Below are 15,633 nucleotides of genomic sequence, written 5' to 3'. Positions count from 1 at the left end.
TAAGGACACTGTATTAATTATCTATTCCTGTCTAACAAATTACCACAGTCTTAGAGGCTACAAACAAAACATATTCATTATCTGTCAGGTTTTGTGAGTCAGGAGTCCAAGCTGGGCTCAGCTGGTCCCCAACTTCAGTGTCTCATGAGGGCACAACTAAGGAAAGAGTCGGGCAGGATTGAGGATTCCTCTGAACGTGCGACTGGGGAAGGATGTGTTCCGTGTTCCTGTGGTTGTTGGCAGGATTCAGTTCTCTGCAGCCTGTTGAACGGAAGGCCCCAGTTCCTTGGTGGCCGTCAGCCAGAGGTGCCCTCCACCATTGCTGTGTGTCCGTTTCTGAGAGGCAGTTCACAGCATGGTAGTTTGCTTCATCAAAGCCAGCAAGAGAGAGAGTTGGCTAGCAAAATGGAGGTAACGTCTCTTAATCTAATCATAGAAGTGATATCCCCTCAATGTTGAGGCATTCTTCTGGTTAGAATCACATTACTGTGCTCACTTCGGCAGCACATATACTAAAATTGGAAGGATACAGAGAAGATTAGCATGGCCCCTGCGCAAGGATGACACGCAAATTCATGAAGCGTAAAAAAAAAAAAAAAGAAAGAAAAGAAAAGAATCACGTTACTGAAGGGGAGAGGATTATAAAAGGCCATAAATATAGTAGGCAGGGAGTACTGGTGGGAGGGCATCTTAGAAACTACCTAGCACAGAGACCACATTACATTTAGTTGTCGTATCTTCTTGGTCTCTGCTGACAGTTTCTCTCAGTCTCTCCACTAAGAAGGCCTAGAAATTGTGCTATTCCGAAAACAACGAACACATCTAGTATTTCTAAATGCCATTCTTCAATAAAAGTAACCAGGGCTCCTAGGGAAATAGCTGATTTTAAGGCAGGAGCAGAGAAATACAACATGAGCCTGGATCATCCTACAGTGTTAGAAAGTAAGGAAGTAACTGGAAAAAAAATGAGAGCATATCATAAGGCTACAGAAGCCAACCTGAAAGAGCTCCCAATGGCCAAAGCTGGAACAATTTGAACAAAAATGGTAGTATTGAATTATAGTCCAAAAAATAAACATCCATGATTCCATACTTATAAATAAGTGATATGATTGAATAAATAAGTAAATGCTAAGAGCCAGGTGCAGTGGTGCTTACAGCACCAGCTACTTGGGAGGCTGAGGCAGGAGGATTCCTTGAGCCTGGTATTTTGAGGCTGTAGGTAGTGTGCTCTGATCATGCCTGTGAATATCCTCTACACTCCAGCCTGGGCAACATAGCAAGACCCTATCTCAAATAAATACATACATACATACATGCATACATACATACATACTGGAGAAATAATTCCAAATAATAAATACAGAAGAAATGAGGGAAGTAGAAAATTCCCATTCGAATACCACAGTAATAATTATGGCAGGCAAGATCCACTAAATGCTAAAACTAGCGAGCAAAACTTTAAGGTGAAACACAATAGTTGCAGAGCCTTAAAAGTATTACCCCCAAAATATATACTAAATATTGGATTCTCATTTCTCCAAGAGATGGAGCTTAATTCTCTTCCTGCTCTTGAATGTGAGCTGGACTTCGGGATTGCTTCTAATGAAAAGAGTATGGATATGCCTTTGTGGGTCTTAGAGAAGAAAAAAAGAGTCTGGAAAGTGAAAAATAGTAAACTTACAGTGGAAAATCCTGGCAGACACCACCTTAACCAAGAGATAAATGTTAACATCATCAGTAATAAGACATAATGTTATCATACACCCTCTGATATGATGCAAGGAGAATGGCATCTCGCTTTTGTGGTATTCTTTCCCCAAAACCCATAACCTCAGTGCAACCATGAGAAAGTATCAGAGAAACCCAAATTGAGGGACATTCTACAAAATACTTAAACCGGTATTCTTCAAAAGTGCCAAAGTCACAAAAGACAAGGAAGACTGGTATATTTAAGCAAATACAGTCATATTTGTCTCCATCTGTCAATTATGGCTTTTTTATTCTTGCCATGAGACTGAAGCTGGTGGCATTATAGAGACATGTTTATCAAGGTTTCTCAGTGTCTTTTATATCCAGCTGTACTGGATTGTGATCACCTCTGAATGAGGGGAAGCAAGTAGTAAGCCCTATGATTGTTCCTTCTTTCTGCCTGGGTCAGTTTTAGGCTCTCCCTGCAGGAAAGTGCAACCTAGGCAGAGAATAGCAATACAGCTGAGCTGGGGAGGGAGCAGTCAGATTTTGAGGTTAGCTGAGACTTCAGTCTATCAGGCATGGTACTGGAGAGAAAGGAACTTTGTAGAGGTGGAGTTCCAAAAATCACCATAGGCGTTACTTTAGGTCTTTCACTTAGTACAAAATGCAGCTTAGTATTTTGGCCAAACACTAAGCTGTGCAGGTTTAGAGTGAGATGCTGCAAGACCGGGAAGGGAACAGTCCTGGGCGTATGTGAACTGAATGGAGATTCCAGGGGTTGCACAGTTCTACAAGAATTTTGAACAGCCTCAGTGGAGAGTCCTAACCCAATATCCACTGAGAAACAGAGATCCCAGAAAGGCCATTCAGTCCTAAAGTAAGGATTACTGTAGATCCCCCCCAAAATATCCAAAAACATGCCTCAAAAGAATCAAGCTGTATCATGGGATTTATAATCTATGTAGATATAATATACATAACAATAACACAAAGGACAGTATTTGGTAAATGAAAACACTGTTGCAAGGTTTTTCCACCTTACATGAAACGGTGCAAAATTAACTTTAATTTGACTGTGATTATTTTTTTTCTCTCTCTTTTTTTTTTTCTTTTTTCAGTAAGAGGCTTGCTCTGTTGCCCGGGCTAGAGTGCCCTGGCGTCAGCCTAGCTCACAGCAACCTCAAACTCCTGGGCTCAAGCGATTCTCCTGCCTCAGCCTCCTGAGTAGCTGGGACTACAGGCGTGCACCACTACACCTGGCTAATTTTTTTAAATATTCTTAGTTGCCTAGCCAAATTTCTTTATATTTTTTTGGTAGAGATGGGGTCTCACTCTTGCTCAGGCTAGTCTCAAACTCCTGAGGTCAAGCAATCTTCCCACCTTGGCCTCCCAGAGTGCCAGGATTACAGGCGTGAGCCACCACGCACAGCCGACTGTGATTTTTTTTTTTTTTTTTTGAGACAGAGTCTCACTCTGTTCCCCAGGCTAGAGTGAGTGCCGTGGCATCAGCCTAGCTCACAGCAACCTCAAACTCCTGAGCTCAAGCGATCCTCCTGTCTCAGCCTCCCAAGTAGCTGGGACTACAGGCACGCGCCACCATGCCCGGCTAATTTTTTCTATATATATTTTTAGCTGTCCATATAATTTCTTTCTATTTTTAGTAGAGATGGGGTCTCGCTCTTGCTCAGGCTGGCCTCGAACTCCTGAGCTCAAACGATCCACCCACCTCGGCCTCCCCGAGTGCTAGGATTACAGGCGTGAGCCACCGCGCCCGGCCTGACTGTGATTATTAATAGTTAAGGATGCATTTTGTGATCACCAGGGCAACCTCTAAAGAAAATAATGAAAACAGGTACAGCTGAAAAGCCAATAGAAGAATAAAAATTGAATATTAAAATATATTTTCGGCCGGGCGCGGTGGCTCACGCCTGTAATCCTAGCACTCTGGGAGGCCGAGGTGGGCGGATCGTTTGAGCTCAGGAGTTCGTGACCAGCCTGAGCAAGAGCGAGACCCCATCTCTACTAAAAAAAAAAAAATAGAAAGAAATTATATGGACAGCTAAAAATATATATAGAAAAAATTAGCCGGGCATGGTGGTGCATGCCTGTAGTCCCAGCTACTTGGGAGGCTGAGACAGGAGGATCGCTTGAGCTCAGGAGTTTGAGGTTGCTGTGAGCTAGGCTGACGCCACGGCACTCACTCTAGCCTGGGCAACAGAGTGAGACTCTGTCTCAAAAAAAAAAAATAAATAAATAAAAATAAAATATATTTAACTCAAAAGAAGGTGGGAAAGGGGGAACAATCAAAAACCGAAGAAACAAATAGAAAACAAATAACCATGTGACAGAGCTTAATCTGACCATATCAATAATTCCATAAAATGTAAATGGAGTAAAAGATTCAATTAAAAGGCAAGGATTTCAGACTGGAAAATCAAAAAACAAGACCCAACCAGAGCCAGGATTAGGGTGAGGCAAGCTAGGGACTAGCCTTTGGTATAAAATTTAAGGGGGCACCAAAAAATTCAGTAATCAAAGTAAATAATATTTTATTGCAACATTGAAAAAATTAATGCAATGCAATCCATGATGCACAAATATCAGAATTTTACATAAAGACAGGATTATATCCTAAGTTTGCAATATCCCGAGAATTGTGAAAGTGGAGGGGAGGGGCAGGCTTGATGATGTGAAAAAAAATCCCTCACTTGTAATTTCTTCTGATTGCCATTATTCCGTACTGAAGGAAGTTGACAAATTTGTTTCATTGTTTATAGCTGCAGTTTACAGTACTGCAGGGTAAAAGGGAAAGTTTTATTTTATTACAAAGACATGTTTGTGTGAGCTAAAGAAACATTATTAAGAGCACTTAGGTAAGTAATACAAATGTTATTAATATATTTGACTTTTCACAATAAAATTATTTATTTATTTTATACTTTTAGTAGAGACAGGTCTCGCTCTTGCTCAGGCTGGTCTCCAACTCCTGACCTCAAGTGATCCTCCTGCCTCGGCCTCCCAGAGTGCAAGGATTTCAGGCATGAGCCACCACGCCTGTCCAATAAAATTTGATCAAACATTTTATAGAATTTTTTTTTTGATACAGAGTCTCACTTTGTCCCCCTGGGTAGAGTACAGTGGTGTCAGCCTAGCTCACTGCAACCTCAAACTCCTGGGCTCAAGGGATCCTACTGCCTCAGCCTCTCAAGTAGCTGGGACTATGGGTGCGTGCCACAACACCCAGCTAATTTTCTTCTATTTTTAGTAGAGATGGGGATCTCACTCTTGCTCAGACTGGTCTTGAACTCTTGAACTCAAGCAATCCTCCCACCTCAGCCTCCCAGAATTTTAGGATTACCAGCATGAGCCACCTCGCCCGGCCTGAAATTTTTTTTTAAACCAGGAAAATTACCAGGAATGTTTATGCTTTATTCACTTAAAACTATGACAAGTAGTTCACTATTATTAAATTCTTTTATAAAAAAATTATTTTTTGACTGCTTATCTTTCACTAAATTTGTCTGCAAACCTGGCACATAATTTTCTGCTGTTTTATAATTTTTGATTTGGGTAAATTCACACCCAATGGGTGTGGTATGCACTCTCTGGGGATGGGCAGGCTTGTAGCTCTGACTCAGGCAGTTCAAAGGCAATATATGTAACCTCAACGTTTGTACCCCCATAATATTTTGAAATTAAAATAAATAAATAAATAAAAATTTAAAAAATTTATTTTATTTTATTTAGGGATAGGATCTCCCTCTGTTGCCCAGGCTGGAATGCAATGGCATGATCATAGCTCACTGCACCCTCCAACTCCTAGACTCAAGGGATCCTCCCAACTTGGCCTCCCAAAGTGCTGGAATTACAGGTGTGAGCCACTGTGCTGGGCCTGATTTTTAAGTTTTTGATGCAAATTGTTATGCATACCTGCTTTATTGTTTTTCAATTGATATAGCTAATCAGTACCAATACACTTGTTTTATTGTTAAATATCAAAATCTATACAAATCTTCTCTATTCTTCTATTTACTCTAAATATTGTATTAATGAAAAATAAATATATTTTAAATTTATACTAAAAATTTTAGACAAATATGACATCTAAAAAGCCAAGTGGTACAATGTTCAGGAAAAAAAGAAAATATGCACAGAAGTGAATCAAAATTATAGGGCGCAGTTACAATTTTTGCTATAAAAACCTGGTATTCCAGCTACTGAAAATGACTGAGTTTCTAACATTGACATTAGAACAGCATTACCATCAAATTCAGAGTTAACTAAACCATCTTCTTCAAAGTATGCAGGAAAATTCAAGAAAGGGAAATGTTCAAAATTTCAGTTACTAGTAACATTGAGTGTGATCAAGAAATTAAGAAAATGCCATTTGAAATAAATTTTAATAATCTACCTTCTTGACTGACAATTGCTTTTTTTTTTTTTTTTTTTTTTTTTTGAGACAGAGTCTCACTCTGTTGCCCAGGCTAGAGTGAGTGCCATGGCATCAGCCTAGCTCACAGCAACCTCAAACTCCTGAGCTCAAGCGATCCTCCTGTCTCAGCCTCCCGAGTAGCTGGGACTACAGGCATGCACCACCAGGCCCGGCTAATTTTTTTTTTCTATATATATTTTTAGCTGTCCATATAATTTCTTTCTATTTTTAGTAGAGATGGGGTCTCGCTCTTGCTCAGGCTGGTCTCGAACTCCTGAGCTCAAACGATCCGCCCACCTCGGCCTCCCAGAGTGCTAGGATTACAGGCGTGAGCCACCGCACCCGGCCGACAATTGCTTTTTTAATTTTTTTTTTTTTTTTTTGCTTTTTTAAATTTTTATAAATCATGCCTTGAATACAATGACTGCCAATTTTGGACAAAAGAAAAATTGTTTTCAAAGAATACGCATCTGAACATGCACAAGAAGCAGATTTTACAGAACCTATTTCACGTGATGGTCAAGATTTTCAAAAGACTGTTTTTTAAAAAATCAACATTTTTTGGTTAAGTTGATTCATCATGACTGTCTCATTTATTTCAAAGGATCCTTGTCTATTATTTTCCATGTACTTTCTAGCAGTAATACAAAAGAATCAAGTATTTGCAACTTAATTCCATTTTTCACTGTGATGCTTTTCTAAAATGGAAGTGTTCTTTAAAAATATTCAAACTAATAGTTTAATAGACGATGCTTTGTAGAAGGCAATAAAATCAGAGAGACAAAAATGGTGGAGTGTTTCTTCTGAGTGACTTCAGATGTTAAGTTTTTATTTGTTTTGTTTTGTTTTCTTTGTTTGCTTGTTTGTTTTGAGACAGAGTCTCACTCTGTTGCCTGTGCTAGAGCTCCATGGAGTCAGCCTAGCTCACAGCAACCTCAAATCCCTGGGCTCAAACTAATCCTTCTGCCTCAGCCTCCCAAGTAGCTGGGACTACAGGCATGTGCCACCATGCCCAGCTAATTTTTTCTATATATTTTTTAGTTGTCCAGCTAATTTTCTTTCTATTTTTAGTAGAGACGGAGTCTCGCTCTTGCTCACGCTGGTCTCGAACTCCTGAGCTCAAATGATCCACCTGCCTCGGCCTCCCAGAGTGCTAGGATTACAGGCGTGAGCCACTTCACCCAGCCTAGATGTTAAGTTTTGTTCCAAAAGCAATTTACCTCCTAGAGGATCACAAGAAGTTACTGGAAGTCCAAATGTGATAATGGTTCTAAATTTAGTTGAACCTCTAGGTCATTATAATGTCAATATAATCATACAGCTAATCATAAAAATGGATCTGTGTCTTATTTGTCTAATAAAATTTAAAATGAATTTATAGGCCGGGCGTGGTGGCTCACGCCTGTAATCCTAGCACTCTGGGAGGCCGAGGTGGGTGGATCGCTCGAGGTCAGGAGTTCGAGACCAGCCTGAGCAAGAGTGAGACCCCGTCTCTACTAAAAATAGAAAGAAATTATATGGACAACTAAAATATATATATACAAAAAATTAGCCGGGCATGGTGGCGCATGCCTGTAGTCCCAGCTACTCGGGAGGCTGAGGCAGTAGGATCGCTTAAGCCCAGCAGTTTGAGGTTGCTGTGAGCTAGACTGATGCCACGGCACTCACTCTAGCCCGGGCAACAGAGTGAGACTCTGTCTCAAAAAAAATAAATAAATAAAAAAAAATAAAAATAAAATGAATTTATAATGCTACTGAGAAATCATGTGAAACTGAAATATTAATACTATTGAGAGTAAAAGAAGCAAAATATTTTTCTTTAGTTTCTGATTGTACAACAGATGTAACCCATCATGAGGAAATGTGTCAGATTATTAGATATGTTCATATTAGGAGCTGGATGGGGTGGCACATGCCTCTAGTCCCAGCTATTTGGGGGGCTGAGGCAGGAGGATTAGCTTGAGCCCAGGAGTTCAAGGCTGTGGTGAGCTATGATCGAGCCTCTGAATAGCCACTACACTCCAGCCTGGGCTACATAGCGAGATCCTGTCTCCAAAATAATGATAAAATTTAAAATGTTTTAAGACCACATTAGGAATAATGTCAGAACAACAGATGAAAGATTTATTGTTTTTATTGAAACAAAAGAAAAGACTGGGCCCGGGCTCGGTGACTCACGCCTGTGATCCTAGCACTCTGGGAGGCCGAGGTGGGCGGATCGTTTGAGCTCAGGAGTTCGAGACCAGCCTGAGCAAGAGCGAGACCCCGTCTCTACTAAAAATAGAAAGAAATTAGCCAAACAACTAAAATATATAGAAAAAATTAGCCGGGCATGGTGGTGCATGCCTGTAGTCCCAGCTACTCGGGAGGCTGAAGCAGAAGGATCGCTTAAGCCCAGGAGTTTGAACTTGCTGTGAGCTGGGCTGACGTCACAGCACTCTAGCCCAGGCACAGAGTGAGACTCTGTCTCAAAAAAATAAAAAAATAATAAAAAAAAGAAAAGGCTGGGCCGGGCGCGGTGGCTCACGCCTGTAATCCTAGCACTCTGGGAGGCCGAGGTGGGCGGATCGTTTGAGCTCAGGAGTTCGAGACCAGCCTGAGCAAGAGCGAGACCCCATCTCTACTAAAAATAGAAAGAAATTATATGGACAGCTAAAAATATATATAGAAAAAAATTAGCCGGGCATGGTGGTGCATGCCTGTAGTCCCAGCTACTCGGGAGGCTGAGACAGGAGGATTGCTTGAGCCCAGGAGTTTGAGGTTGCTGTGAGCTAGGCTGACGCCACGGCACTCACTCTAGCCTGGGCGACAGAGTGAGACTCTGTCTCAAAAAAAAAAAAAAAAAAAAAAAAACAAAAAAGAAAAGGCTGGATATAGTCTTATTTATGAAATTATTAATACTTTAGAAAAAGATGATATTGACATAAAAATGCTTATGGATGGAGATGGAGCAAATATGGCAGGTATGTACAAGGGTGCACAAATTATTTCCCATAAAAAATATTATGCTAAATTTGTGTCTTGCTCAGCTCATTATCTTAATTTAATATGCAAAAATGCTGGCTCTGTGAATGCACTTATGATAACCTTTTGTAGTACTGTACAAATGACACATATATTTATGAATTCAACAAGCAGATGGGTTTTTTGTTTTTTTGAGATAGGGTCTCATTCTGTTGGCCAGGCTAGAGTGCCCTGGCGTCAGCCTAGCTCACAGCAACCTCAAACTCCTGGGCTCAAGTGATCCTCCTGCCTCAGACTCCTGAGTAGCTGGGACTACAGGTGCACACCACAACGCCCAGCTAATTTTTATATTTTTAATAGAGACATGGTATCACTCTTACTCAGGCTGGTCTTGACCTCCTGAACTCAAGCAATCTTCCTGCCTCAGCCTCCCAGAGTGCTAGGAGTACAGGCACGAGTCACTGCACCCAGTCTATACCATATTTTGTTTATTCATTCATCAATGGACATTAGGGTTGCTTCCACTTCTTGGCAATTGTGAATAATGCTGCAATGAATGGATCTCTTTGAGATCCTCGTTTGGATACTTTTAGATATATAGCCAGTAGTGGGATTGAAAGAAATTTTGGTGAATGTACAACTTTAGCACAAAATATAAATAAACTTCTTGAATTTTAAAATAAACGAAAAAGAACAGTAAAGAAATTGGAAATGTATGAACCTCTGATTAAGAGTATCAATTATTATGGGAAGAGTGCATGTCAAACAGAAACTAAAGAGAATGTAGACACTCTAATTTCACATTTAAAATGGAGACATGAGGCCGGGCGTGGTGGCTCACGCCTGTAATCCTAGCACTCTGGGAGGCCGAGGTGGGTGGATCATTTGAGCTCAGGAGTTCGAGACCAGCCTGAGCAAGAGCAAGACCCCATCTCTACTAAAAATAGAAAGAAATTATATGGACAGCTAAAAGCATATATAGAAAAAATTAGCCGGGCATGGTGGTGCATGCCTGTAGTCCCAGCTACTCGGGAGGCTGAGACAGGAGGATCGCTTGAGCTCAGGAGTTTGAGGTTGCTGTGAGCTAGGCTGACACCACGGCACTCACTCTAGCCTGGGCAACAGAGTGAGACTCTGTCTCAAAAAAAAAATAAATAAATAAAAATAAATAAATAAAATAAAATAAAATAAAATGGAGACATGAAAAATTAACCAAAATGTATCTGAATACATTTTGGATTTTTAACCAGAGAAGAAATACCTTCTACAAATACATCTGGTTTACAAGAGGCAGCCACTAGCCACTGACTTGGCTCTTAAATAGTCTGATGATTAAAATCCTGTAAAAACTTATCTGAAATAGTTTTAAGCAGATGTACTTTTTTTTTTTAGACAGAATCTCACTCTCTTGCCCGGGCTAGAGTGCCGTGGCGTCAGCCTAGCTCACAGAAACCTCAAACTCCTGGGCTCAAGCGATCCTTCTGCCTCAGCCTCCCGAGTAGCTGGGACTACAGGCATGCACTACCATGCCTGGCTAATTTTTTTGTATATATATTTTTAGCTGTCCATATAATTTCTTTCTATTTTTAGTAGAGACGGGGTCTCGCTCTTGCTCAGGCTGGTCTCGAACTCCTGACCTCGAGCGATCCTCCCACCTCAGCCAGCCAGAGTCCTAGGATTATAGGTGTGAGCCACCGAGCCCAGCCTAAGCAGATGTACTTTCAATGATTTATAATATAAATTCAGCATTGTGTTTGGATCATCTTAGACTGATTTATGAATTTTCCTTAGTGAAATCCTTTTTTTAAGAGACAGTGTCTCACTGTGGAGTGCCATGGCCTGATCATAGCTCGCTTCAGCCTCCAATTCCTAGGCTCAAGCAATCCTCCCACCTTAGCCTCCTGAGTAGCTGGGACTACAGGCCTGTACCACCATATCTGGCTAATTTTTTTGTTTTGTTTTTTGTAGAGATGGGGTCTAGCTATCTTGCCCAAGCTGATCTCAAACTTCTGACCTCAAGTGATTCTCCTGCTTCGGCTTCCCAAAGTGCTGGGATTAACAGGTGTGAGCCACCATGCCTGGCTGCTTAGTGAAATCTTACTCAACTTTGGAAGTGGCTCTGATAATGTTTTAACAATACGAGTCACAGTGGTGTCCTGCCAAAGAAGTTCCTGTAAGCTGAAGTTAATTAAAAATTATTTCAGATCATCACTTGGTCAAGAGAAATTGTCAAACATGGCAATTCTCTCAACTGAAAATGAGCTAAGCAAAGAAATACATTTTGAAAGTACAGCTGATGAATTTGCTTCTATTAAAGTAAGGAAAGTAAAATTATAATAAATTCTGGGTTTGCGGTATAAATAAAATATTTAAACTTAAAATAATATGAGTTTTGGCCAGGCATGGTGGCTCACACCAGTAGTCTCAGCTACTGGGGTGGCTGAGGCAGGCGGCTTTAGCCCAGGAATTGGAGGATGCTGTGATCTAGACTGATGCCATGGCACTCTAGCCCGGGCGACAGAATAAAACTCTCTCAAAAATAAATAAATAAATAAAATATGAATCTTAATACACCTACATCACAATTTGTTAATATTTTTTCAATGACTAACGTTCTAAGAAAAAATTAACCATTAAAAATTACATAAAACATGTATATAGGGACACACAGTTTTCCTTCTGTCTCAGGCTCCAATATGGCTTGGCATGGCACTAGACCCAGCTTATATGGTATGTAAAGGAGAAATACATTAAGTATAAAGACACAGTTTGGAAGTTATAGCATAGAAAAATATATACCATTCACACACTAAGCTTAAGAAAGCTGGAATAGCTATATTAATAACAACAAAATAGACTTTTAAGACCCTCTACCAGAGATAGAGGGACATTTCATAATGATAAAAGGGTTAATTTATCAGGAACACAAACATAAATGTGTGAGATACCTAACAACAGCATTTCACAATACATGACACAAAACCCAACAGAAATAGACAAATCCACAATCATGATTGAGATTTTAACATCCTGTGCTCAGTAATTGATAAAACTACCACATTGGGTGAGGCATGGTGGCTCACGCCTTTAATGCTAGCACTTTGGGAGATGGAGACAGGAGGATCTCTTAAGGCCAGGAGTTCGAGACCAGCCTGAACAATATAGCAAGACTGTCTCCACAAAAAAAAAAAATTAAAAATAACCTACCAGATTAACAAAGCAATAAGGAGATTTCCACTTCCAACTAAGAGGGAATAATAGGAATCTAATTTGCCCTCCTGCCTGAAACAAATAAAAATCGAGATAAATAAAAATAATATGAAACAACAAATCTCAAGGTATTGGACATCAGACAAAGAAGGAAAGTGATCTCTGAGAGATGAGAAACAAACAAGATGAGCTTTATGATTGCCCAGCTTACTGCCTGGAGACTGACAGGTCAACTCAGTATGAACCTTGAAAACATGCTAAGTGAAATAAGCCAGACACAGGACAAATATTGTATGATTCCGCTTACATGTGATCTCTAGAATAGGTAAATGCATAGAGACAGAAAGTAGAATAGAGGTTACCAGGGGATGGGGGTGGAGGAGAATGAGGAGTTATTGCTTAATAGGTACAGAGTTTCTGTTTGTGATGATGAAAAAGTTCTGGAAATAGTGGTGATGGTTACACAACATTGTGAATGTACTTAATGCCTCTGAATTATACAGTTACAAAAATGATAAAATGGTACATAAAATGATACATTTTATGTTATGCATATTTTATCACAATTTTTAAAAAGGATAAACGGGAATACTATGAACAACTTCATGCCAATACTTCTGACAACAAATTCCTTGAAAAACACAAAATACCAGTGCCCACTCAGGAAGAAATAGATAACTTTTTTTTTTTTGAAACAGAGTCTCACTCTGTTGCCCAGGCTAGAGTGCCATGGCGTCAGCCTAGCTCACAGCAACCTCAAACTCCTGGGCTCAAGCGATCCTCCTGCCTCAGCCTCCTGAATAGCTGGGACTACAGATGCAAGCCACCATGCCTGGCTAATTTTTTTTTGTTTCCATTTTTAGTTGTCTGGCTATTATTTTTTTTCTATTTTTAGTAGAGACGGGGGTCTCGCTCTTGCTCAGGCTGGTCTTGAACTCCTGACCTCGAGCAATCCTCCCACCTCGGCCTCCCAGAGTGCTAGGATTACAGGTGTGAGCCACTGCACCCGGCCAGATCTTTCTAAAGGGAACAGTCTCAGTCTTTTCTGTACAAAGATATATATATAAAGACATTGTATTACATAACCGGATTATCATTAGCAAAATCAGGAAATTAATAGTGATACAATCCTCTTATCTATTTTACAGACATTATTCAAAGTTTTCGCAGTTGTCCCAGTGATGTCTTTTATAGTAAAATATAAAAAAAATTTTATGGTATAGGATTCTATCCAGGATTATATGTTGTATTTTATTTTACTTTACTATTTTATTTTATTTTATGCAATTTAGGTATGGGGTCTTGCTATGTTGCCCAGGCTGGTGTGCAGTGGCTATTCACAGGCACAACTGATCATAGCACACTACAGTCTCAAACCCCTGACCTCAAGTGATTCTCCTGCCTCAGTCTCCTGAATAGCTGGGACTACAGGTGCATGCCACCACAGCCAGCTAGTTTTTTCAAAATAATTTTGTAGAGACAGGATCTCACTATGTTTTGCAGGCTGGTCTTGCAGGCGGAACTCTTGGCCTCAAGCGATCCTCCTGCCTTGGCCTCCCAAAGTGCTGAGATTACAAGCATGAGTCGACTCATCATGCCTGGCTGTGATTTTCTAATTCTATCATTTCTTCTACATTTATTAGTTGGCATTCCTTTGTAAGGAAGAGTTTTCCCTTCTCCTCTATTTATTTATTTAGGTCACTTTGGACTCATGGATTCTTTTCTTATTCAAATTCATTCAATGGGTGGTAAAACAAGATGTTTCAGGCAAATCTTGTACTTTCCCTGCCCCAGCCCTGGAATCAGCCATTTCTCCAAAGGGCCCTGGTCCTTGTTAGTGGAAAATGCTAAGGAGATAAAAGAAATCAATTAGAGGCAGTTTAACTGACTGGAAAAGAAGAAATAAAGATAACTCTATTTTCATATGATATGATTTCTGTGCCTGGAAAATCCTAGAGACTCTATGATAAAACTGACTCTAACAAAAAAGTATTCAGTAAAGTAGAAGGATACAAAATTAACACAGAGAAATCAATGGCCTTTGTATATACAAACAATAACCAGTTAGAGGACATAATGATAGAGAAAACCTCACTTACAATAGCAACAAAGAAAATAATATACTCAGGAAGGAACCTAAGGAGAAATGTGAACACAGAAAACCCATGTGAAGAAAACTTTAAAGTGCATTTGTCAAACCACATAGATCTTTACAGTATAAAAAAAAATGCATCTTTTTTTTTCTTTTTTTTTTTTTTTGGAGACAGAGTCTCGCTCTGTTGCCTGGGCTGGAGTGCCGTGGCATCAGCCTAGCTCACAGCAACCTCAAACTCCTGGGCTTAAGCGATCCTTCTGCCTCAGCCTCCCGACTAGCTGGGACTACAGGCATGCACCACCATGCCCAGCTAATTTTTTCTATATATATTTTTAGCTGTCCATATAATTTCTTTCTATTTTTAGTAGAGACGGGGTCTTGCTCTTGCTCAGGCTGGTCTCGAACCCCTGAACTCAAATAATCCACCCGCCTCAGCCTCCCAAGTGCTAGGATTACAGGCGTGAGCCACCGCGCCCGGCCAAAAATGCATCTTAATGCAAGCAAAATTTTTTTTTTTTTTTTTGTTGAGACAGAGTCTCACTTTGTTGCCCAGGCTAGAGTGAGTGCTGTGGCGTCAGCTTAGCTCACAGCAACCTCAAACTCCTGGGCTTAAGCGATCCTACTGCCTCAGCCTCCCGAGTAGCTGGGACTACAGGCATGCGCCACTATGCCCGGCTAATTTTTTCTATATAGATTTTTAGGTGTCCATATAATGTCTTTCTATTTTTAGTAGAGACGGGGTCTCGCTCAGGCTGGTCTCGAACTCTTGACCTTGAGCAATCCACCCGCCTCGGCCTCCCAGAGTGCTAGGATTACAGGCGTGAGCCACCGCGCCCGGCCGCAAGCAAAAATTTTTTAAAAAATCAACCAGGAGGTCAGGGGATCCAGTATAGAATGGAGATTGTGACAACATAATCGAACTATATTACAAATGTATAACATAACCTCACTGAAGGAGGTGGAGGAAGATGTGCTGACCTAAGTTACTTTAGAAAATGGTGCTTTGATTGGAAACTCCAAGGCTAAGGACAAAAGGAACCGTACAAAAGCATTTAACTCTGGTAGAGTTGTGGGTGTATGGGTTAACAATTCTGTTCAGTAACAATGTATACTGCTATACATGTATACTGGGATTGAACAATTAAATAACTTGGTGGTGGATCGTGGAAACCAGGTTTTTGACTGTTGCAATGGGAGGTTACAGATAAGCAAGAAGGGAAGGCTAGAATGAAGCATG

At 40.4% G+C, this 15,633-nt stretch overlaps 1 non-coding gene across 1 annotated transcript; it reads left to right on the top strand.

The window, feature by feature from the left end:
* The first annotated feature begins 488 nt into the window (after nucleotides 1-488).
* On the top strand, nucleotides 489-595 carry LOC138379251 (U6 spliceosomal RNA). The gene has a single exon (XR_011232033.1). It is a non-coding gene; the product is annotated as a U6 spliceosomal RNA (small nuclear RNA).
* Nucleotides 596-15,633: the final 15,038 nt, after the last annotated feature.

Source organism: Eulemur rufifrons, chromosome 30 (assembly GCF_041146395.1).
Source record: "Eulemur rufifrons isolate Redbay chromosome 30, OSU_ERuf_1, whole genome shotgun sequence".
NCBI classification, from domain to species: Eukaryota; Metazoa; Chordata; class Mammalia; order Primates; family Lemuridae; genus Eulemur; species Eulemur rufifrons.
Note: the sequence above shows the minus strand (reverse complement) of the source record. Positions and strands in the feature narration are given on the sequence as shown.